Source organism: Nerophis ophidion, linkage group LG22, assembly GCF_033978795.1.
Source record: "Nerophis ophidion isolate RoL-2023_Sa linkage group LG22, RoL_Noph_v1.0, whole genome shotgun sequence".
NCBI lineage: Eukaryota > Metazoa > Chordata > Actinopteri > Syngnathiformes > Syngnathidae > Nerophis > Nerophis ophidion.
Genome location: NC_084632.1, coordinates 21,417,422 through 21,441,025, shown reverse-complemented (window position 1 = coordinate 21,441,025; position 23,604 = coordinate 21,417,422). Strand labels below are relative to the sequence as shown.

General features: G+C 39.1%; 1 protein-coding gene across 2 annotated transcripts in view; it reads left to right on the top strand.

The window, feature by feature from the left end:
* Positions 1-23,604, top strand: part of dennd1b (DENN/MADD domain containing 1B) — a 421,036-nt gene that overhangs the window by 84,157 nt on the left and 313,275 nt on the right. The window lies entirely within an intron of this gene.

Genomic DNA, 23,604 nt, shown 5'->3' with positions numbered 1-23,604 from the left:
ATCACTTTCACTACTCTCTTTCCATCTCTGTCTCTGCATCAGCCCCTCCTCCCTCCTCTCCTTTTTCTCAGCTCGTCCCACTGAAGCATTTTTCTCACATCGCTGGGAAAATGAAACAACTAATGTGGCATTATTAGGGTCACATCATCTCAATGCAGCTCCGTCTTTCTTCTTCTTCCAGTGATGCTGAAGCTGTTGTTTATCTTCTTCAGATGTATATTCGAGAAGTGGATTAGAAAATCCCCCTGGCTACAGTCTTGTTGATATACAGCTTGCCAGTTTTTTTGCCCCTTTTGGTCTAGAAAAACACATGCTGGTAGTTGTTTGCGTGCGTTGTACATTGTTTAAATTTTGTATTCTATTTTGGGCTTATACATTTTTTAAACGATGTATTGTTGGTTAATATTAGTAGCTATTCTGCCTTTAAATAAAAAAAGGTTTTATTTTTTAGTCTCAGGCGAATCATATTGTTGATGTACTGTATTTTTCAGACTATAAGGCGCTCATAAAATCCGACAGTCATAATGTGTGGAATCATTCTTGTTGTGCTTACAAACCTTGAAGCAATTTTATTAGGCACATGGTGTAACAATAAGTGTGACCAGTAGATAGTAGTCACACATAATAGATAGTATAGACCGCAATATGACTCCAGTAAACAAGACCAAAACTCTGAATGTTCCATTAAGAACGTAGAACATTACACACGGCGCTCAAAAATCTGTCAACATTTTTTAGTAAGAGTTTGGTAAGCTATGAAGCCGCACTGCTTAATGGATTGTCAGTGCATTGTGGCTACCGTAATGAGATTACGAGTATTATGGTATGTGTATAAAGACTACAAAACGGTACCCTTTAGCAGACATATGTGGCGTTTCCTTTTGCAATATTTTGCAAAACCAACTATTCTTACCTTCCGGTACCTGCTAATCTGTGTTTACGATCTGCAGATCATCCTCCGCTGTTGCCATTTCTGAAATGAAGTCGCTTAAAGTTCTAACTTATATCTGTCAATAAACTTGCGATGAAAGCACTAAAAACTACAGGCGTTGTGAGTTTCTATAATTCACCCAAGGAACCGATCGGACGGTTTTTCACGGGACACATTTCCAGCGTTGTTGTTGCACTAGTGAGCCACAGATGAGGAGATGCTGCCCCGTTGTTGATTTAATTAAAGTCTGAATGTCATTTAAACAGCTAGCTCCATCTTTTGACACTTCTTCCACTCCCGTCCTTGCACGCTACACCGGTACATCAAAGATGACGGGGAGAAAACGTTGTCACAGGTGAGCCACGTAAATAAGAGCGCCCACAAAGCGACTTTCAGAAAGTGTCTTGAAGATGGTCTGTAAAGCAATATCTGTAAACATTTTGACCAAAGAACCACCATTTCATGTAATGTAGACCACAAGGAAGGGTTTTAAATTTAGAAAAAAATCATGATATTACCCATTTAATGCGCCTTATAATCTGGTACGCCCTATGTTCCGGAAAATACGGTGGATGCCCAGATTTGCTGTACAGATTTACTTTACAAAAGAGAAGTGTGGGATACTTCTCCTGTTGCCCTATTTGTATTTGACTGTATTAAATGAAAATATATTAATGTTTGGCGCAGCCAGACCGGAGCAATAGGGGATAGAAAGAGGAACAAAAAGAAGACAGATGGGGAAAGTGCGGGGACAAGAGAAGGATAAGAGCGAGACAACAACAACCATGACAACAACAACAGAACAGCATCAGCAAATACGATATGTACAAATATGACACGAAAATTGATAGCAGAGAAGCAATTAGTGAAGTAAATATTAATAACACAGAAATGGCAAAGCACATTATTGCAATACAAATGCAGCAATAAAAAGACCAATAGAAATAGCACTATTAATAATAAATAATAATAACAATAATTACAAGTAGTTACTCTGCGTCTATTGCATACTATGCCCTTAAAAACACATACACATTAAAGGGAAACTAACCTTTTTTTTAATCTTAATTTTGCCTTCAATCACAGTCTTTACGTGAGACAAGAACACAAATGTCTTTCTCTTTTTGTAGTGTCTCCATTGCAAAAAATGACTAGTATTAGAGGGCTAACAATATAGTAAATAGGATTAATCTATTCAGTCTATAAAGTTTTCTAAAATAACATTTATTTACATGCCATCCATCCTTCAATTTTCTTCTGCTTTTTCCCTTTGGGGTTGCGAGGGGCGCTGGTGCCTATCTCAGCTACAATTGGGCGGAAGGCGGGGTACACCCTGGACAAGTGTCATAATCTGTATATTAAACAAGTATCATTGACATTTTCATTGTTGGAGGTAACTATTTTTAGTAACGCGCCGCCTTGATCACAGAAGTAACATAGTTACTACAACTGTAGACCTGCTGAGCTGTGGCACCGCCTCTGAGTTTGTAAAAGTTAATTCTAGATTTTAAATCGTGCCTCACACTTGTACAGTAAAAGGTTGTGGCTACAAGCCGAGAAATTAGTCATCTTCGACATTCAACTTTGACCCGAAGACATTGCTAGGAAGACACTCGTTTGTTTGCAGCCTTTTTTTAAACGGGGAGGAGCACAAGTCTGGTTCTGAAAGATATACAAATCCCATTAGTTGTTATCCCACTGAGAGCAGACATTGTACAGTAAGTGTTTTATTTATTTTTTTCATAGTTTGGGTTTCTTGTTTAGTGTATTATAATTCATGATGCTTAATGTTTTACTGTAGCTGGATCTGCTTATCTTCCAAAACATGTACCTCATCCTCCTCTTAGATTGTAATTAATCATGTTGCTTTTGAACGGAAGTAAAAGAAAGTGATGGTCCACTAAACCAATGTGGCTACTGTGCAGCAAACAAAGTGTAAACTAGCTTGAGTACACAAGGGCCCTAGATCTTACCATTCAACGCAGATACAAGCAAAAAATCCAACGATGCAATATAATCGATCCCTATGTGTTATTAAGAATGATTTGTTGAGTGATCTCAAGGATTATTTGTCGGTTGTGTTCCCAGACCCCAGACATATCTGACTATCTGGTGCGCCAGGCATCATTGTACGTGGCAAAACAGATGAAAACTTGCAAAAGAATGGAGACTTACAACTTCTTTGTGTGTGGCTAAGTCAAGGAAAATTATTATCTAGATTCTCCCTGATAAATCATGCATCGTTTTTACTCGGGTAAGGTTGCGATTCATGATTTAACTTTGCATCTTGCCATGTTTGTTGCAGAGTTGTTGCTGCGCTTGCCGTTACGAGTATGCATTTTTCCCCCCAGTCTTTAGCAAAATTTAACTATAGATGTCAACATTGTATATGTGCTGAAATCTTTTTTTTGGTAAAGGCCCAACTCTTTTAGGTTTTGCTCACATTTGCTTTTTTTATTCAGATTCGCCGAGTTAGTGCTTTACAAAACGTTCATTGCAAAAATGTGTTTTAAGAACACCGTCAGGTGAATGCAACCTTTATTCAGCCTAAAAAAAGATATGTTTTTTCCCCCCCAATCTAGGTATCGTTGATTCCTAAGATCTGCCATGATTCGTAATAGTTGTTGTCGTCGGAAATGCAGAATGTTGTGATGCTCTCATGGTATCATTAATATGCCTGTTACTAAATTACATATACATAGATAAAAGCGGGCTTCACGGTGGAAGAGGGGTTAGTGAGTCTGCCTCACAATACGAATGTCCTGAGTAGTCAGGGTTCAATCCTGGGCTCGGGATCTTTCTGTGTGGAGTTTACATGTCCTCCCTGTGAATGCGTGGGTTCCCTCCGGGTACTCCGGCTTCCTCCCACTTCCAAAGACATGCACCTGGGGATAGGTTGATTGGCAACACTAAATTGGCCCTAGTGTGTGAATGTGAGTGTGAATGTTGTCTGTCAATCTGTGTTGGCCCTGCGTTGAGGTGGCGACTTGTCCAGGGTGTACCCCTCCTTCCGCCCGGTTGTAGCTGAGATAGGCACCAGCGCCCCCCGCGACCCCAAAGGGAATAAGCAGTAGAAAATTGATGGATGGATGGATAGATATAAGCAGGACTGGAGAGTATACCGGGATATTTTAGAAAGCAGTATATATTTGAGACAATACCGCCAAACCGGTATCTTTTGATGTGCCTTTGTTACAGTCAATTGACCTTCTCTGTGCCTGACGGGCAAAGCACAAGGGCATTCCCTGCCTTTGCCTGTTTACGTAGGCCTCTCTGGTGCACAACAACGCCACACAACAAACTTTTCAAAAGAATATTGCGCCCCTGCACTGAATTCTCGATTCCATGGCTATTGGTGAGTGACTACAGCTTTATTTACACATACTCCAATTTGCTTGAGAACCTGTATCTCTCCTTGTTGTGGCTTTATCACTAATCTGATTGATTGATTGATTGAAACTTTTATTTGTAGATTGCACAGTACATATTTCGTACAATTGACCACTAAATGGTAACAACCAAATAAGTTTTTCAACTTGTTTAAGTCGGGGTCCACGTTAATCAATTCATGGTATAAATTCATCTCATCTGTTTATGTTGTTCCCTTAAATTAGTGACTTACCACAGCAGCGAGTGATAGCTCCTCTCTGCTGCTCGCTCGGTGTGTCAAATGTTTAGCTACTCCTTGGCTTGAAAGTGCCTCTCCCCGTAGCTCGTGCGGATAAAGCTACTGTATTATAACAGCTGGGTGGCTGAAAAGTAGTTTCTAACTGAACAGCTTGCCGCTTTCACCGCAGTGTTCGAGTAGAAGCTCCATCTATCTGTGCGCACAAGCGTGAGGCTAAAAACCTAACGCAATGAACAAAATGAACGACAACTGCTTTGACATAGTAACGGATAACTAATTATAAGAATAAACTACACGTTACGTTACTATTTACAACAAAAATAAACTGAGTACTCGCAACACTGGTTATCTAGCCATAAAACACTTAGGTTACCTTAAATCAGTGGTTCTCAAATGGGGGGTACGTGTACCCCTGGGGGTACTTGAAGGTATGCCAAGGGGTACGTGAGATTTTTTTTTCTAAATATCAACAACTCAAAAATCCTTTATAAATATATTTATTGACTAATACTTCAACAAAATATGAATGTAAGTTCATAAACTGTGAAAAGAAATGCAACACTGCAATATTCAGTGTTGACAGATAGATTTTTTGTGGACATGTTCCATAAATATTGATGTTAAATAATTCTTTTTTTGTGAAGAAATGGTCGGAATTAAGTTCATGAATCCAGATGGATCTCTATTACAATCCCCAAAGAGGGCACTTTAAGTTGATGATTACTTCTATGTGTAGAAATCGTTATTTATAATTGAATCACTTGTTTATTTAAATTTTTTTAACCTTATTTTTATATATTTTTTTCCAATTAGTTCAAGAAAGCCCACAACAAATGAGCAACATTTTGCACTGTTATACAATTTAATAAATCAGAAACTGATGACATAGTGCTGTATTTTACTTCTTTATCTCTTTTTTTCAACCAAACATTCTTTGCTCTGATTAGGGTGTACTTGAATTAAAATAAAATTTCACAGGGGGTACATCACTATAAAAAGGTTGAAAACCACTGCCTAAATGCTTCATTTTTTAAGATATCGTATACAGCCATTCGGACTAAAAATACTGCGGTATCACTTTTGGTACATATTGCCCAGCCCTACATATTAGATATAAAATGTTGTTGGAGGTTTTTTAGAGGGCTTTATAGGTGGAAGAGATCAAATCCACATTATCTGTTAGTTACCTTTTGCTCAAGTTTTTGTCTTATTTGGATGATTTAGAATGCATAATAAAGAGAAAGACATATGTTTTCCTGTCTCACATAAGGTTTTTGAATGATCGGCAGAATTCACGAAAAAAGTACAGTTCCCTTTCAGGATGAAGGCAGTCCACAACTTATGAGTACTCTCAACACTGGTTATCTAGCTAGCCATAAAACACTTAGGTTACCTTAAACGCTTTGTTTTTTTAAGATATCGTATACAGCCATTTGGACTAAAAATACCGCGGTATCACTTTTGGTACATATTGCCCACATATTGGATTAGAGATGGCCGATAAATGCTTTAAAATGTAATATCGGAAATTATCGGTCTCTGTTTCAAAAAGTAAAATTTATGACTTTTTAAAGGCCTATTGAAACCCACTATTACCCACCACGCAGTCTGATAGTTTATATATCAATGATGAAATATTAACATTACAACACATGCCAATACGGCCTTTTTAGTTTACTAAATAACGATTTTAAATTTCCCGAAAGTTTCGTCTTCGAAACGTTGTGTAATGATGACGTGTACGCAAGACATCACGGGTTTTTAGGAAGTATTAGAGCTACGCACACACAGCTAAAAGTCGTCTGCTTTAACGGCATAATTACACAGTATTTTGGACATCTGTGTTGCTGAATCTTTTGCAATTTGTTCAATTAATATTGGAGAAGTCACAGTAGAAAGATGGAGTTGGGAAGCTTTAGCCTTTAGCCACACAAACACACGGTGATTCCTTGTTTAAAATTCCTGGAGGTGAAACTTTCCTATGGATCAGAGCGCAGTCAAGCGAACATGGTTCCTACCGAATGTCAACCAGCAGGTTTCGGTGAGAAAATTGTGGTTAAAAAGTCAGTTCTTACCGAAGAAAAGCTGAGCTTGTGCCGTCCATAGCTGCCGTCGACTCCCCTGAAACACTGCGCGTCAAGACACCCGTGGAGACACCCTTCCGACTCTGAAGTAATATTAAACTCACTAAAACACTAGCAACACAATAGAAAGATAAGGGATTTCCCAGAATTAACTTAGTAAATGTGACTAAAAACATCGGAATCCGTCCCAATGCAATCGCTTTTTTTTTAAACTTTTTTTTTTTTTTCTAGTCCGTCGCTATCAATATCGTCAAACACAAATCTTTCATCCTCACTCAAATTAATGGGGAAATTGTCGTTTTCTCGGTCCGAATAGCACTTTTTGTTAGAGGCTCCCATTAAAAACAATGTGAATATGTTGAGGAGCCATCAAACATGTGACGTCATCGCCTGCGACTTCCGGTAGAGGCAGGGCATTTCTCTTAGCCCCGAAAGTTGCGAACTTTATCGTGGATGTTCTCTACTAAATCCTTTCAGCAGAAATATGGCAATATCGCGAAATGATCAAGTATGACACATAGAATGGACCTGCTATCCCCTTTTGAATAAGAAAATCTCATTTCAGTAGGCCTTTAAAACGCCGCCTTACGGAGTGGTACACGGACGTAGGGAGAAGTACAGAGAGCCATAAACTTTAAAGGCACTGTCTTTGCGTGCCGGCCCAATCACATAATATCTGCGGCTTTTCACACACACAAGTGAATGTAAGGCATACTTGATCAACAGCCAAACAGGTCACACTGAGGGAGGCTGTATAAACAACTTTAACACTGTTACAAATATGCGCCACACTGTGAACCCACACCAAACGAAAATGAAAAAGACATAACATAAACACAGCAGAACAAATACCCAGAAACCCTTGCAGCACTAACTCTTCCTCTGTGTTTTTTAAACATTTTGATTTATGTTTTACTGTTTTGATTGCTTTTACCCCTTTAAAAATGTTTTAATCATGTTTATTTTATATTGCTTTTATATTGATTTTATATGTATTTATTTTTTGTTTTTATTCAGTCATTGGTGGAGCATAACATTGTTTTTAATATTGTTTTTAATATGACTGTGCAGCACTTTGGAAACGTTCTTGTTGTTTAAATGTGCTATATAAATAAAGTGGATTGGATTGGGACGCTACAATATACACCCCCAGCTATCCAAACCCTGGCCCCCCAACCGCCCACCTCAACCTCCTCATGTTCTCTCAGGTAGTGCATGTCCCAAATTCCAAGCTGCTGTTTTGAGGCATGTTAAAAAAAATAGAGCACTTTGTGACTTCAATAATAAATATGGCAGTGCCATGTTGGCATTTTTTCCCATAACTTGAGTTGTTTTTTTTTGGAAAACCTTGTTTCATTGTTTAATGCATCCAGCGGGGCATTACAACAAAGGTAGGCATAGTAATGTGTTAATTCCACGACTGTATGTATCGGTTGATATTGGAATCAGTAATTAAGAGTTGGACAGTATAGGAATATTGGATATTGGCAAACAAATCCATTATCGGACGTCTCAATATTAGATATCAAATTTTGTTGGAGGTTTTTTAGAGGGCTTTGTAGGCCGAAGAGATGAATTCCACATTATCTGTTAGTCACCATTTGCTGGAGTTTTATTTTTATTTTTACGATTTAGAATGCACAATAAAGAGAAAGACATATGTGTTCCTGTCTCACATAAGGATTTTGAATGATCTGCAGAATTCCGGAGAAAAGTGCAGTTCCCTTTCAGGATGAAGGCAGTCCACAACTTATTCAAGTCTCTCGCCAGCTCTGTCAGCTCCCTGTCGTGGTTTGTAGTTTACTCAGTGTGACCAATCAGTTTGAGTAAACCTAAGGAGCATATCATCTTTACTACAAACCTCTGCTCACTAAATCAGCATGAAATGTAATACCATTTGCAGAGTGCCGGCAGAAGCTTGTTTGGCAAAGGGGGAAAAAAATGTTGTTAATGTCCAAGCGTGTTTTCTTTCGGCTGGCCTTTTGAAGGATGCCAGTTAATCTGCTTACTCCTTTAACTGCGAGTGGAGGCGTTAGGCCTCCTCCCGGCCAGAATAAGGCTACTGATCCAGAAGTAAAACGATGACCACCGCAGTTATTCTTTCCTTTAGGTTGTGCATCCCCCCCCTCCCAGGTCTCCTTTAGCCTCCCTCTGAGGGAAGAAAGCCCCTTGTTCTGACAATAGACATTTTTTGCCATATGTTGGCTTGACATCTTCATCAGGTTCACAGCAGGTTACCTTAGTTAACTTTCACTCCACTGCCTGATGGGATTTTCTCCCTCTGTTTCCCCAATCGGCCCAGGCTCAAAGTCTAGACAGCTTCTCTCGCAGGGTCCCTCCAGCCCTATGTCCACAATGGCCGTATTGTGGACGCTTACCAGCGGCAGCTTCCTCCCGTTACAGTGTGTTGGTCGCTCCTAAAACAATGCTTTTGTACGGGGGCATACGAATGGGGCCTAATCCACTACATACTGTGAAATAAGTCGCTCTCACAGATGAGAGAGCGAGCAAGAAGAGCGGAGTGAATGAAATCATTGCCAGGGAGGTTAGAGTGCAGCAGTTTAACCCCTGGCCAAGAAAGAGGGAGGAGAGCAGGCAAAGGGAGCGAGAGAACGGAGGAACAAGGAGAGGCAGGCGCTACATCCCTTTATCTGTCGAGCATGGATAGAGGAGAGAGGCTGCCGGTGGCTTTCACAGCCTCTCTTCTCAGCCGTGGAGCTGCTGTTCACCATATGGGAGTTGGCCTCCTATTCACACACAACACATATTCAGTCGTTTGTGGAATGAGGTGAAAAAAGTGCTTTTTTATGCCCTTAGAGCATTGGATGGCCATAAGGGCTCCAAGTCTGGGTTAGATTCACACAATATAGACATCTATAAACTTGGAGCTTTCATCTTTATGTGTATTCACACGGGAGTCTTTCTCTCTTTTATTTATTTTATTTTTTTTTAAGACAGAATCCTAAATTCAGGCCATTGAGGAGATACGATGATCCTGAGGAAATGCTGCAGGTGTGCACAGACCATTTTCATATTACCTCCATTTTGAGTTATGGCTTACTTTTTACTTTTTTGACAAAATGGCTTAGTGTTAAATACTTAGTATGCGCTCCTAGTGGGCAGTGTGAGCCTTCTGACACATGGCATCATCTGCCAACTTTTCCTCCCAGCCAGCAGCATTAGGAATGCCATTCTCTGCCAATAGCTCCTTTTTATCATGCTTGGAAATCCCAAGAAGCATCAATGTATGCCAAGATGAGGATGCCAGCATTTTTCATTTGTATCCTACTTCAACGTGCCAATACGCATAGAATTATGCCGACAATTGTCAAAATAGGGGATAGAAAGGCGTGCTTTTTGCTTCTCTGTGCACATATAACTTGCAAATGTATTCTTTTTGATTTTATTCCCGTGAATGAAGGGAATTAGGCAGGGTCATCTGAAAATGTTAAAGGTTCACCGCTCACATAAGAGATACAAAGATTATAGATTTTGACAGTACAATTATAGTCTCAGCAGTGTTTCCCCGAGAAAACTTGTTAGTTAAGGTGGTGTCTCTACAGGGGGAAGGGGGCGCCGCCCGAGACAGGGGGACGGACGGGGACGGGGCTGGGTGGGTGTAAGGAACAGTGTAATTTGGCCTGTCGCCACCATCACATCTCCATATCACAACAGCCTGGGGGGGCAATAGACTACATACTGTGGTGAAGTAGGCCGGCTTCGTCGCATGAAGAAGCCTACAATTTTTGGTTGTGTTTTCCTCTCCGTATGCTAAGTGACAAAATACGATATATATCTTGATATTTTTTTTCCGTAAAGTGAAAACAAAACACAAAACAGTCCTAGTTACCTGAGATACTAAGTATGTCATTATTTTGACTTAGTAAATATTGATTTACTAAGAGAAAATAATAAGTCAAATTAATGACTTACTGTAAATAAGCATTTGCAATAAGCCTTTTAAAAAGAGTTAAAAGTGGGGCCACATGCTGACATAGGCATCACGCGTAATTTACAGGACTAAATATATATATATATATATATATATATATATATATATATATATATATATATACACTCATAGTCATCACTGTCACGGTCACCGACGTCCCACTGGGGTGAGTTTTTCCTTGCCCTTATGTGGGCTCTACCGAGGATGTCGTTGTGGTTTGTGCAGCCCTTTGAGACACTTGTGATTTAGGGCTATATAAATAAACATTGATTGATTGAGATATATATATATATTTTTTTTTAAGACTTTAGCTCAGGCGGTGGCTCTTTTTTGTTAAGGTGGCCACCTTAACAACAAAACGCTGCAGGAAACCCTGGTCTCAGTAATAATCATGGTTCACGATTATCACTTTTGCTTAATTTCACAACAAAAAATGGATACAATCACATATACATTCCTTAGATTTTTTAAATATTCGGTAGGTTGTGAGTTCAAACCCTGGCTGAGTCATACCAAAGACTATAAATATAGGACCCATTATCTCCCTACTTGGCACTAAGTTGGAATTGGGGGTCAAATCACCAAACATAATTTACGGGCACTGCCACCGCTGCTGCTCACTGCTCCCCTCACCTCCCAGGGGGTGATCAAGGGTGCTGGGTCAAACACAGAGAATTATTTCGCCACACCTAGTGTGTGTGTGTGTGACAATCATTGGTACTTTAATTTTAACTTTTTAGTCTTGGAAATAACAGTAGTCAAATAATAATAACAGTACCAAATAAAAAATGTAAACAAGAAAGTAGGGTTGTACGGTATACCTTTGTTAGTATAGTACCGCGATACTATTGAATCATATTCGGTACTATACCGCCTCTGAAAAAGACCAGTCCGCCATCCTCCTGTGCCCCCGTCATCGTCACGTCGTGTCATGGCTGGTTTACGAGCAGAGGATTATGTTCCGCGGCGCACAATTTACGGAGTACTTACAAGCTGACAGTGTGTGGACAGAAAAAGGACAACAGACGCATTTTGGTGTTAAAACTAAAGATTAAGGTGAAGTTTTAACACAGAAACGGCCTCAGGTAGAGGTGCTTTAAGACATGGCTAGCTAGCTAGCGGATATAGTCCATCCGCAGTCTGAAGTGTTTTAGCTAATTTTAAATCACTAATCCTCGCCTCCATGGCAACAAATAAAGTATTTTTCTCACAAATATCATCCCAGCGGGAAAAGGAATAGCTAAACATGCTTCACCACACACAGTAGCTCACCGGCGTCAAAATGTAAACAAATGCCATTAGTGGATCTACACCTGACCTCCACTGTAATGATACCAAGTACAGTAGCATATGTAGTCAATACTACTATGATTATGTCAATATTTTTTGGCAATCACATCTTTTTTCGATTTTTTTAAGTGTATATTATGTTTATAAACTCAGGAAATATGTCCCTGGACACATGAGGACTTTGAATATGACCAATGTACGATCCTGTAACTACTTGGTATTGGATCGATACCCAAATTTGTGGTATCATCCAAAACTAAGGTAAAGAATAATTGATTATTAGATTTTAACAGAATTGTAGACAGAACATGTTAAAAGAGAAAGTAAGCAGATATTAACAGTAAATAAACAAGTAGATTAATAATTTGTTTTCTACCACTTGTCCTTAATAACTTTGACAATATAGAAGGATAAATGATACAATATGTTATTGCATATCTCAGCAGATAAATTAGGAGCCTTTGTTTTCTTACTTAGTAATAAAAGACAAGTTGTCTTGTATGTTTAGTATTTTATTTAAGGACAAACTTGCATAAGAAACATATGTTTAATGTACCGTGAGATGTTTTGTTGAAATAAAGCCAATAATGCAATTTTTTGTGGTCCCTTTTAGTTAGAAAAATACTGATAATTATCGAAATAATTTTGGTACCGGTAACAAAATATTGGCATCGGGACAACGCTACAAGAAAGTATTATTACTTTTAATAAAATATTAACTAATAATTGTATTATTATTATGAAAGTAGGACTAACTTTAATGATCCCCAAGGGGAAAAGTTACTCATGTGGGTAATAAACTTGTGTTAATTGTCATCAATCGTCATCCATGTCCATTTATTCCTTTTCAATCATCAACTTTATGCTGTGTTAATAACAACTAGAATACACATAGATATATCCCATGGTATAGTTCTGGTATTCTACAAGCTCCTGATGTTATTTTAGAGTTTTCACTTATTTTAACTTACAATGCTTATAGTTTATTCAACTCAGACAGGAAGAAGCAAACTAGGTTAAATGGCTACTGAATGAAAGAGCTCTTGAAAGGCATACCTGTTCTTTGTTTAGACTGAACTGACTCAACAGCAAGCTACTGATTGCAAGTGACGCACCCTTTAGCGTATAAAGCTGCACCATATTGGACGTATTACCCCCTTTGGCCGCAACTTTCTTTTGGTTTTGCACATGGGTGAGTCATCGTCTTCAATGACTCTCTGGTCATTTTTAAGTACCCGAAATGTTCCCACAGCTTTTTTTTTTTTGGGGGGGTTGGAAAAGTTTGTTGCTTGTCCCGTTGCTATTTTTGAGACAATGTAGCAAGCCGGCGTGTTTCTCGATAATTGCTTATAAGTATTGTTTTCGTTAGAATAACATATCAGCATAATGTCCATTTACAATGAATGAGGAGGACTGAAACACACGATGTAATGGAGCCTTCGTGATTCAATAAGCGTGAAGTTTTTATTACTCTTCTAGTCCGTCCCTGATGCCCTGCTCTCAGCTCCCAGTATCCTTCACCTATTAACCCTCCTCTCTCCTCACTCACTTTCCACCTCTGACTTTTAAAGACATGTGTCTCAGGAATAACCAAGGTATTGATTTTTAAACCCACCCCCCCTTTATAAAATGTGCCATCGCTTAGGGGATGCGCATCCTACACGTTGGCCCCATGCTGACCCTTGGAGGTCAGCCACGCTTGAAAACTCAAGGGATCAGTGGACATGCTACTTTACAGTAAATCATCTGCCCTGCGCTTGCTGTCTCACTGTAAACATGCATGTGGTTGTTTACATGGCAGGGAGCAATGGTCACTCCTCTCTTGTTGTCACATGTGCCCACCACTCTGTTCCAGGGTGTGAATGTAGGTATCAAACTCTAGATAGGTGATTTCAATTCAATTCACACCCACTAGACCTGTTTACTCTCCTCACGGGTGAAGTCCACTATACAGTAGGTTGTTTTTACCCTCGTCACACTCTCTTCCGGTAGTGTCTGAGCAAATAGACTTTTTTTTAAATACCACTTGCACATGGTCTTTGTGAATTTTGTCAACTATAGGAAATATGATAAACATCATTTGAATTCCATGCATCTATTCCACCTTTACTGAAGTGGTCTGACATTTCAATGCATTATGCATACAGGCCTAACAGTGTTGTTTTTGCTATACGTATGCAGATCAGACATGCACAAATCAGGAATGCTGGTATTGCATGTTGGTATTCACTCACTCATTAGCTGGACAAAGTGCGTATCAGTAAAAAAAAAATAAATAAAGTTTTGTTTAAATCTAAAAAAGGACATAAATGGTAAAGGATTTGTTCATACTTGCTTCTTTTGGGCTGGTTAAACGGACTGCGTTTGATCTTATAACGCTTTTTATTTGGTAAAGTGTTAAAACATTCCCCCGCGCGATCCCGAAGGGAATATGCGGTAGAAAATGGATGGATGGATGGTTAAAACAGTCCAGAACATAAACGACCAGACCTTGGGCCTGACACTGCCTGAAAGATGTATTTTAATGACATTTTCAGGAAATGTCCCAAAAAAAAAAAAACACTTCTTTTTACTACATGTACGAATTAGGGCTGGGCGATATGGCCTTTTTTAAAAATATCTCGATATTTTTAGGCCATATCATGATTCACGATATATATTGCGATATTTTGCCTTAGCCTTGAATGAACACTTGATACATATAATCACAGCAGTATGATGATTCTATGCGTCTACATTAAAACATTCTTGTTCATACTGCATTAATATATGCTCATTTTAAACTTTCATGCAGAGAGGGAAATCACAACTAAGTCAATTGACCAAAACTGTATTTTATTAAACAGTTATTAAGCAAGGGCACAAACATTCATGTAATTTCAAAACAGAAAGTGCAAGATTGTCAGAGACATTTTAAAACAAGCTATGAGTGCACTTTTGTGCATGATGTCACTAAGATGACATATCAAAACAACACTAAATTAAAATGTTTTTTTTTTGTACAGAACGCCGATACAATTGTTAAAAAAAAATAAAGTACACTTTTGTGCACACAATATATTTCAATAAGTGTCACATAAGAATGAGCTGCATATCAAATAGTATATGTCCTACAGTGTTGTGAAAATAGTTGCTTCGGCATTTTGTGTGTGTGGCACCCAACGGAGATGTTTGAAGCACTCTTCATTCTCTAGCTGGGTGACTTTTCAAATGATGCTACAAATTACCAGCGCTGCTACTTTTGGTAGCAACGCTTCTGCCGTATAAATGTTGAACATGTTCCTGCTTGAAGCCAAACCACCGCCAGACGACGCATCCAGTACTGTTTTTCTTGGGAATTAATTCTTACTCCATTTGTTACCAGATTTGCACCGTCTCTCTCTCTATTACCACTCGTAACACACCGTTAGCATCCTAGCTAATGTTACCCATGTTGCTACCTCTCTGCTCTGGGAGGGCTTGTGATGTTGCACATGTGACGTATGTAAGAAGGTGTGCTTGTTTTAAGTGTCTGTGAGAAGGAGAGTCAAGAAAGAGGGAGAAACGCATGCAGTTTAATGCCCGCAGCTAAAAGCAACTGTCTGAGAACGTATACTCGAATATCACAATAGAGTCATTTTCTATATTGCACAGAGACAAACCCGCGATATATCGAGTATATCGAGTATATCGATATATCGCCCAGCCCTAGTACGAACACATTTGACTTCCTACTTACGGAGTTCTACACCCCCATCTTTGCCTGTCCCGTGCTGCCCAAAAGATTCTGGGAAATGTGTTTTTTTTTTTCAGACCCGGCCAACGCTAAAGCGCCGGGAAAATTAACTACACTAACCAGGTTTTTGTAGTTAATTTGTAGTTTAGCTTGGTTGGTAGAGTGGCCGTGCCAGCAACTTGAGGGTTGCAGGTTCGATTCCCGCTTCCGCCATCCTAGTCACTGCCGTTGTGTCCTTGGGCAAGACACTTTACCCACCTGCTCCCAGTGCCACCCATACTGGTTTGAATGTAACTTAGATATTGGGTTTCACTTTGTAAAGCGCTTTAAGTCACTAGAGAAAAAGCGCTACATAAATATAATTCACTATTGTGAAGACATTAAAATCACAATACCGTTCCATCCCTACAGACTAGTATTTTTGTTTATATATATATCATATAATCTAAGATACGGGCAGCACGGTGACACGGGTTCGTGCGTCTGCCTCACATCACGAAAGTCTTTGGTTCGATGCTGCCCTCGGGATCTTTCTTTGTGGAGTTTGCATGTTCTCCCCGTGACTGCGTGGGTTCCCTCCGCGTACTCCGGCTTCCTCCCACCTCCAAAGACATGCACCTGGGGATAGGTTGATTGGCAACACTTGATTGACCCAAGTGTGTGAATGTGAGTGTGAATGTTGTGTGTCTATCTGAACTTTTTGTTACAAACTCAACTCGTTGTGTTTGGAGGAAGAAGAATACTGAGTTGCATCCCAAGAACACCACACCTACTGTGAAGCATGGGGGTGGAAACATCATGCTTTGGGGCTGTTTTTCTGCTAAGGGGACAGGACGGCTTATCCGTGTTAAGGAAAGAATGAATGGGGCCATGTATCATGAGATTTTGAGATAAAACCTCCTTCCATCAGTGAGAGCTTTGAAGATGAAACGTGGCTGGGTCTTCCAGCATGATAATGATCCCAAACATACCGCCCGGGCAACGAAGGAGTGGCTACGTAAGAAGCATTTGAAAGTCCTGGAGTGGCCTAGCCTGTCTCCAGACCTCAACCCCATAGTAAATCTGTGGAGGGAGTTGAAAGTCCGTGTTGCTCGGCGACAGCCCCTAAACATCACTCCTCTCGAGAAGATCTGCATAGAGGAATGGGGCAAAATACCAGCTACTGTGTGTGCAAACCTGGTAAAGACCTATAGTAATCGTTTGACCTCTGTTATTGCCAACAAAGGTTATATTACAAAGTATTGAGTTGAATTTTAGTTTTTGACCAAATACTTATTTTCCACCATAATTTACAAATCAATTCTTTAAAACTCCTACAATGTGAATTCCTGGATTTTTATTTCACATTCTGTCTCTCACAGTTGAAGTGTACCTATGATGAAAATTACAGACCTCTGTCATCATTTTAAGTGGGAAAACTTGCACAATCGGTGGCTGACTAAATACTTTTTTGCCCCACTGTATATATTTGCTAAATTTCCCCCAGGGATCAATAAAGTACTTTCTATTCTATTCTATATATCACTAAGCTTTTGAACTTTTTGTTGTGAAAATCTCCTTCTGCGTCTGTGGAAACACTTCCCACCCAAACTGCTTGGTGCCTCGTCTGAGCTGCTGTGACGTAGATTACCATAGCAACTAATTAGATGACCATAATAACTAACTAGATTACCATGGTAATTAATTAGGTTACCATAGTAACTGGTATACCAGCCATAAACGCAGATTCCAACCATTGAAATACTTTGTATAGTTGAAGACTTACGGTCATTAGAAAACATGACAGCACATCATAATGGCAGCTACACTTTCCATCTTAAAGATCTAAAAAAATTATTTGGGAATGTCCATCGGGCCAGATTTAAAAGCTTAACGGGCCACATGATAATGGCTTTCACTATGTAAAGCGCTTTGAGTTGCTAGAGAAAAGCGCTATATAAATATAGTTCACTTCACTTCACAAAAAAAGACAAATTAGAATTTTAATTCCTTTAAAAAAAATGTGGTTTGAATCCGTAAATTACACATTTTTATATCAACTTCTTTTTGCATGAGAAAAATAGCCTCAATTATAGCCTCTTTATATTTATTCAGTCAGTAATTCAAAGTCCGTGACACCATTAATTGTGCGTTGCAGTCAAGGAATAATTTCAGATCAATCAGTCTGCCGTGTGGGATTTAGAGTGTGTGGTTTGTGAGGAGGGGAGGACGAATTAACCATTCCAGGATCTGTCATGGTGACATTTGTGTCCCCTGGCGGAGCAGCGGGGGTCCTCTTTACCCCTGTAACCTTCAACTTTCAGCCTTAACCCCCTTCAGGCCCCCTCTCGTGTCCACTACACACCCAGCAAGAGAGTGAGACAAGTATAAGTAGTTTGGTGAGAGGGAGGGAGGACTGCAAAAAAAAAAGGAACGTTAAGAAATAAATAAAGCTGGACAGAATATCCAAAATCAGGCAGAAATGTTGTGGGGGTGTAGGAACTAAAGAGAATAGACACTGGGAATTACTGTATTATTCTGCCAGTTGACATTTACTGAGAAGGACTTACAATTTGCTCTCATCCTCAGTAAATAGAACAATCAACCGTCACTCACCCATGTCTTTATTAGAGCCATTTGATCGGGTTTGTTTATATATTTCATTTCAATTTAATGGCAGCAAATGTAAAGCAGTCCTAACTGTGCCATCATTGGGTTCAAAGATGGTGAGAGCGTTGCTGCTTTTTGTTTCCAATGCTGCTCTTTTCCACAGGGGGCCCGTGAAATGATCCAATTGGATTATGTAAGGAATTATGGCTTCGACTGCGTCCTGCCATCCGTTTGTCCATTGAATTCCAACTCTGTCTCTCTCGCACGCTTTTTCAAGCAGCCGTAAAGCCTCTATCCACACCGAGTATTATTTTATGACCTCCTTCCTAAAGTTAATATCTCTTATGACAATGTTAGGAAATATCCTGCTCTCCTGCCGTTTTATGTGTAAAGTAGTTTAGCACTGTGGAACGCGCTTAAGTCGCCAAGCCGTCTGTGTTTGAACTCATCGTCAAGTCCACTAGAGGTGGTGGGAAATAATCGTTTTTAGATGCATCGCATTTCGAACATGGGCGATTATAGGACCGATTAGTAAACATCAATAATTGATTTTTATATTGTAAATAAAATATGCTGACAGTTCTAAAATTTGGACTGCAGCAAGCAACTCACTGAGACATCCGGCCAGCTCCTTATGGTCCAGTTTTGCACACATTTCCATTGATTTAATAAATGTGGGAATTAATCTGAACTGTTTCTTATTCCAAATTATTTTTTTTAAAGTTGCAGTGATAAACACTTATTTAGTGAAACTAAAAGAAATGTAAAACTGCATCAATGTACATAAATTAAATATGCATCAATAATCGATTTTTATTCAAATCATACCTCCTGAATCGTAAACGTAATCGTGAGGTGACCAAAGATTCCCACCTCTACTGTCCAACCATGTTGTTGTCGTTGTCATTAAAAAGTGCTTGCTTAATTCAACGTCGACTTACATGGTCGGCCGCTTTTCTCGACTTAAAATTTGAGGTCGAAAAGAGTTGTTTCTTTAAAAGTGGTTCAGTTACATTTCGGATTGTTGCACCTCGGTTTTTGTCAGCGATCCGTTCCAAAAAGTCAGACTAAGACCGAATCGTTTAAAAATTGAAAAAAGGGCCGGGCGATATATCGATATATGTGATATATCACGGGTTTGTCTCTGTGCCAGTGTTAATTTTGACAGCAAAATTTGATTTAGTTTTAGTAATAGTCTTTTGACTAAAATGTAATTTTAGTTTTAGTCATAATTTAGTTATTTAAATTGTTTTAGTTTTAGTCTAGTTTTAGTTGACAAAATATCATAAGAATATAGTCGACGAAAATTTCAGTAGATTTAGTCGACTAAACTTTTCCTCCAATTTCTGAAAGTCAAAGCAAAACAGGGGAAAAATCATCGATACAAGTCGTATTTTGATGAAAATCATGTCTCAAATTTAGTATTTCACGAGTAAGCCGTGTAATAAACGGGATAACGTCGAGTGAGTTGTATGTTGTGGAAAATGCTTACATGTGTGTGGATTTCGGGGTCATACGACTGTAAATGTCGCTTTAAGTTTGTTGTGTTTTCCCCCGTAATCCTCGCGCTGCATTTCTTACACTGCGTCTTGTTATCTTTGACGTCAAATATAACATTTCCCCATATGTCCTCTCTCCTCTTCCTCCCCGGCGTTGACATGTTGTCTTCTGGAGCACATTCCCGGGTCAGTCTCAAACGCAAACTACGTTTAAGTAACTTCCTTACCACGTCGCTCTAATTGGTTCTCTTCCCAACTCCTCCCGCCTCTTCCTAACGAAATGAGTTCCGATTGGATCTCGTCTCTGGCAGACATTTTCGTGTCGTTTTTATTCGTTGATGACTATGTCAATACACCTCGTCATCGTCTTAGTCCACATAAATTATTTTGTATTTAGTTATTGTCTCGTTTTATTCAGAAAAAAAAGGTCGTTGATGATAACTATGACGAAAATTTTTCGTCAACAAAATTGACACTGCTCTGTGCGATATAGAAAATGACTATATCGTGATATTCAAGTATACGTTCTCACGCAGTTGCTTTTAGCTGCGGGCATTACACTACAGGCTCTTCCCACTCCTTGTGTCTCCTCACAGACAGCAACCGCAGAAACTTACATACGTCACATACTGTCACGTCGTACGTCACATACGTATACGCCCTCACGGAGCAGAGAGGCAGCAGACTGGGTAACGTTAGTTGTGATGCTAGCGAAGCCGTGCGAGTGGTAATACGAGAGAAAGAAGGTGTGAATGGAGGAAAAAATAATTCCCAAGAAAAACAACAAGGGGTCCATCGTCTGGCGGTGGTTTGGCTTTAAGCGGGAATATGTCGAATAGACAACTTTAATTTGTCAAGTGTGGGGCACAAGCGTTGCTACCAAAAGTAGCATTACTACTTATGTGTAGCATCATTTGAAAAGTCACCTGCTAATAACTTTAATAAATACAGTTTGGGTCAATTGACTTAGTTGTGATTTCCTTCTCTGCATGAAAGTTTAAAATGAGCATATATTAATGCAGTATGAACAAGAATGTTTTAATGTAGACACATAGAATCATCATACTGCTGTGATTATATGCATCAAGTGTTAATTCAAGGCTAAGGCAAAATATCGAGATATATATCGTGTATCGCAGTATGGCCTAAAAAATATCGAGATATTAAAAAATGGCCATATCGCCCAGCCCTAATTGAAAACATTTTCTTTTCCCTTAAGAAACGATGTCATTACAATTAATCTGTCCCGGACTTTTCTATCAAGGTTTTTCTTTCAGTGGCCACATCACGTGGTGACTAATGGTGTGTTCCATTTGTACTGGGAAGCCGGAATTTGCGAGTTCCTTGCCGGAATTTCAACTGGAAAGCCCCCGAGGTCGGATTTTCGACACAGAAAGTCGGAGCATTCATACCACCCCCGAGTTGGCTGCTCTGGATTTTACCAATGAAGTCCACTTCCATAATATCCATTATTAGCACATCTGATTAGTATTTGCCGCAGTAAATCAGCCATATACAATGTATTTTGGGACATCTGCTAGTTAAGTCTATTTCGTGTGGTATATACGCTGTACATCACTAGCAATAGCCTCTGTTTTTCTTCTTCATCCACTATGTTTAAAGGTTGCAGAAAGAGTGCACATTTTCCCATAAGTTGTACATATTCAGACAGGGCAAGCACAAAAATAGCTTTTGTGGATTTGGCCATCTTGATTTTCAATCTCGTAACTGCAACGCTCACAAGCGGGCTGTGATGTAATTCCCAGCTACGACTTCCATCTTCCGAGGTAAATGGAACGCAACATTATTCTGCACTCAATAACAAAAGCACAGCGAGAGACGGAGTCTCCAACAGGTGGGATTTTTTGGTCACTCAATTGTACTAATATTTAGTTACTTTATCTAAGCTTGAATTAAAATGTAATAAGCACTTATTCATCTGTTGTTTAGCTTCTTTATATTAGTCTTTGGAAAAACTACACGTGTGTATCAATCCAACACCAAGTGGTTACCAATGCTGATAGCTACATGTTTTTAAATCTTTGAATGATTAAATATAACATTGTTAAGGCTTTGAATGATAAAATGTTTGATCACCATTAGAATTAGACACAAACACAGGATGGCTGTATAACAATATCAATGACATATTTTAATCATTTCCTTATTCATTTTTAACATATACAATATTTTGAGCATTTTATCCAAGTAAATAGAGTAAAATACCTAAACATAAGCAATACCTACAATTGGCTCTGATTAGAATCATTACATTTTTGCCCCTAAATCCCTCCTGTTGCCAGGGACTTTGTTTCCCGAGTTTTTAAACACTAACAAAAAAAACAAACAAAAAAAACAACAACTTTGTAAACAGAAAAATTATCCATCTAATTACTGTAGTATCGGCCTTTACTGATAAAACATTTGGTTCTTGATCATTGTTCGTAGAGAATGAAGAGTGCTCGAAACTATGCAAGTCAACATCTCCGTTTGTGCCCGAGCCATTATTTCCAGATCAACATAGTATGAAAAAAATAGTCAACAACAGAAGGAGATAACGTCCGCAGGAGCCTACCACATAGCGAAGGACATAAACAATTTGATTTCCTATTATGCAGCTCATTTTTATTTGAAACTTATTCAAAATATCTTGTGTGACATCATGCACAAAAGTGCACTTTATTTGTTTTAAACTATTGCAGTTGCATTCTGTACAAAAAGTGCACTTTAATGTAGTTTTGTTTTTTTATATGTCATCTTAGTGACATTATGCACAAAAGTGCACTAATAGCTTGTTTTAAAATGTCTCTGACAATCTTGCACTTTCTGTTTTGAAATGACATGATTGTTTGTGCCACTGCTTAATAACTATTTAATAAATACAGTTTTGGTCAATTGACTTAATTGTGGTTTCCCTCTCTGCATGAAAGTCTAAAATTTGCATATATTAATACAGTATAAAGAAGAATGTTTTAGACACATATAATCATACTGCTGTGATTATATGCATCAAGTGTTCATTCAAGGCTAAGGCAAAATATCGAGATATGTATCGTGTACCGTAACATGGCTTGAGAATATTCAGATATTAATAAAAGGCCATATCGCCCAGCTCTACATGGAAGACAATGTGTCCACTTAGTCCTTTCCCTGTGTGGGTGAAATAAGCGTGTGAACCCCATTCGAAGTCCTCATCTTTTTAGTATTACTGTTAAATAAATGTTTCCTCAAGGCAGTGAAAATTAATAGTTAATTTTTTGCAATGGAGTTTCTCAAATCACTTAGAAATCATTTCACCCTCCCCAAAAAATGCACAAATAAAGGTAGTCAAGGTCTTTAATATTAGTCCATGGCTAAAATGAATGCAAATAGACAAGCAACGGTTAGTTTCGTTTTTGATTTTGGCGAATAACAACCGCTTATTTTGATGTCCGTCCGCCAGTCAGATTGTTCCACTCATACTTGCCAACCCTCCCGGATTTTCCGGGAGACTCCCGAAATTCAGCGCCTCTCCCGAAAACCTCCCGGGACAAATTTACTCCCGAAAATCTCCCGAAATTCATGCGGAGCTGGAGGCCACGCCCCCTCCAGCTCAATGCGGACCTGAGTGACGTGTATAAAGAGCGTGTCAGCCCAATGACGTTCTAACTGTAGAATGATCGAGGGCGAGTCCTTTGTTTCTTATGTGGGTTTATTGTAAGGCAGTTTCATTAACGTCCTCCCAGCGCGGTAAAACACACAACAACAGCAGTCCGTTTTCGTCTGCCGTAAAGCAGTTCGTCTTCCAAACAGCAATGTTGTGACACTCTTAAACAGGACAATACTGCCATCTACTGTACATGCATATGGTTAGAAAAACAAGGATGGACAATTCAACCCTTAAGTCAACAATGAGTAGATGAGTGTTATGTGTGTG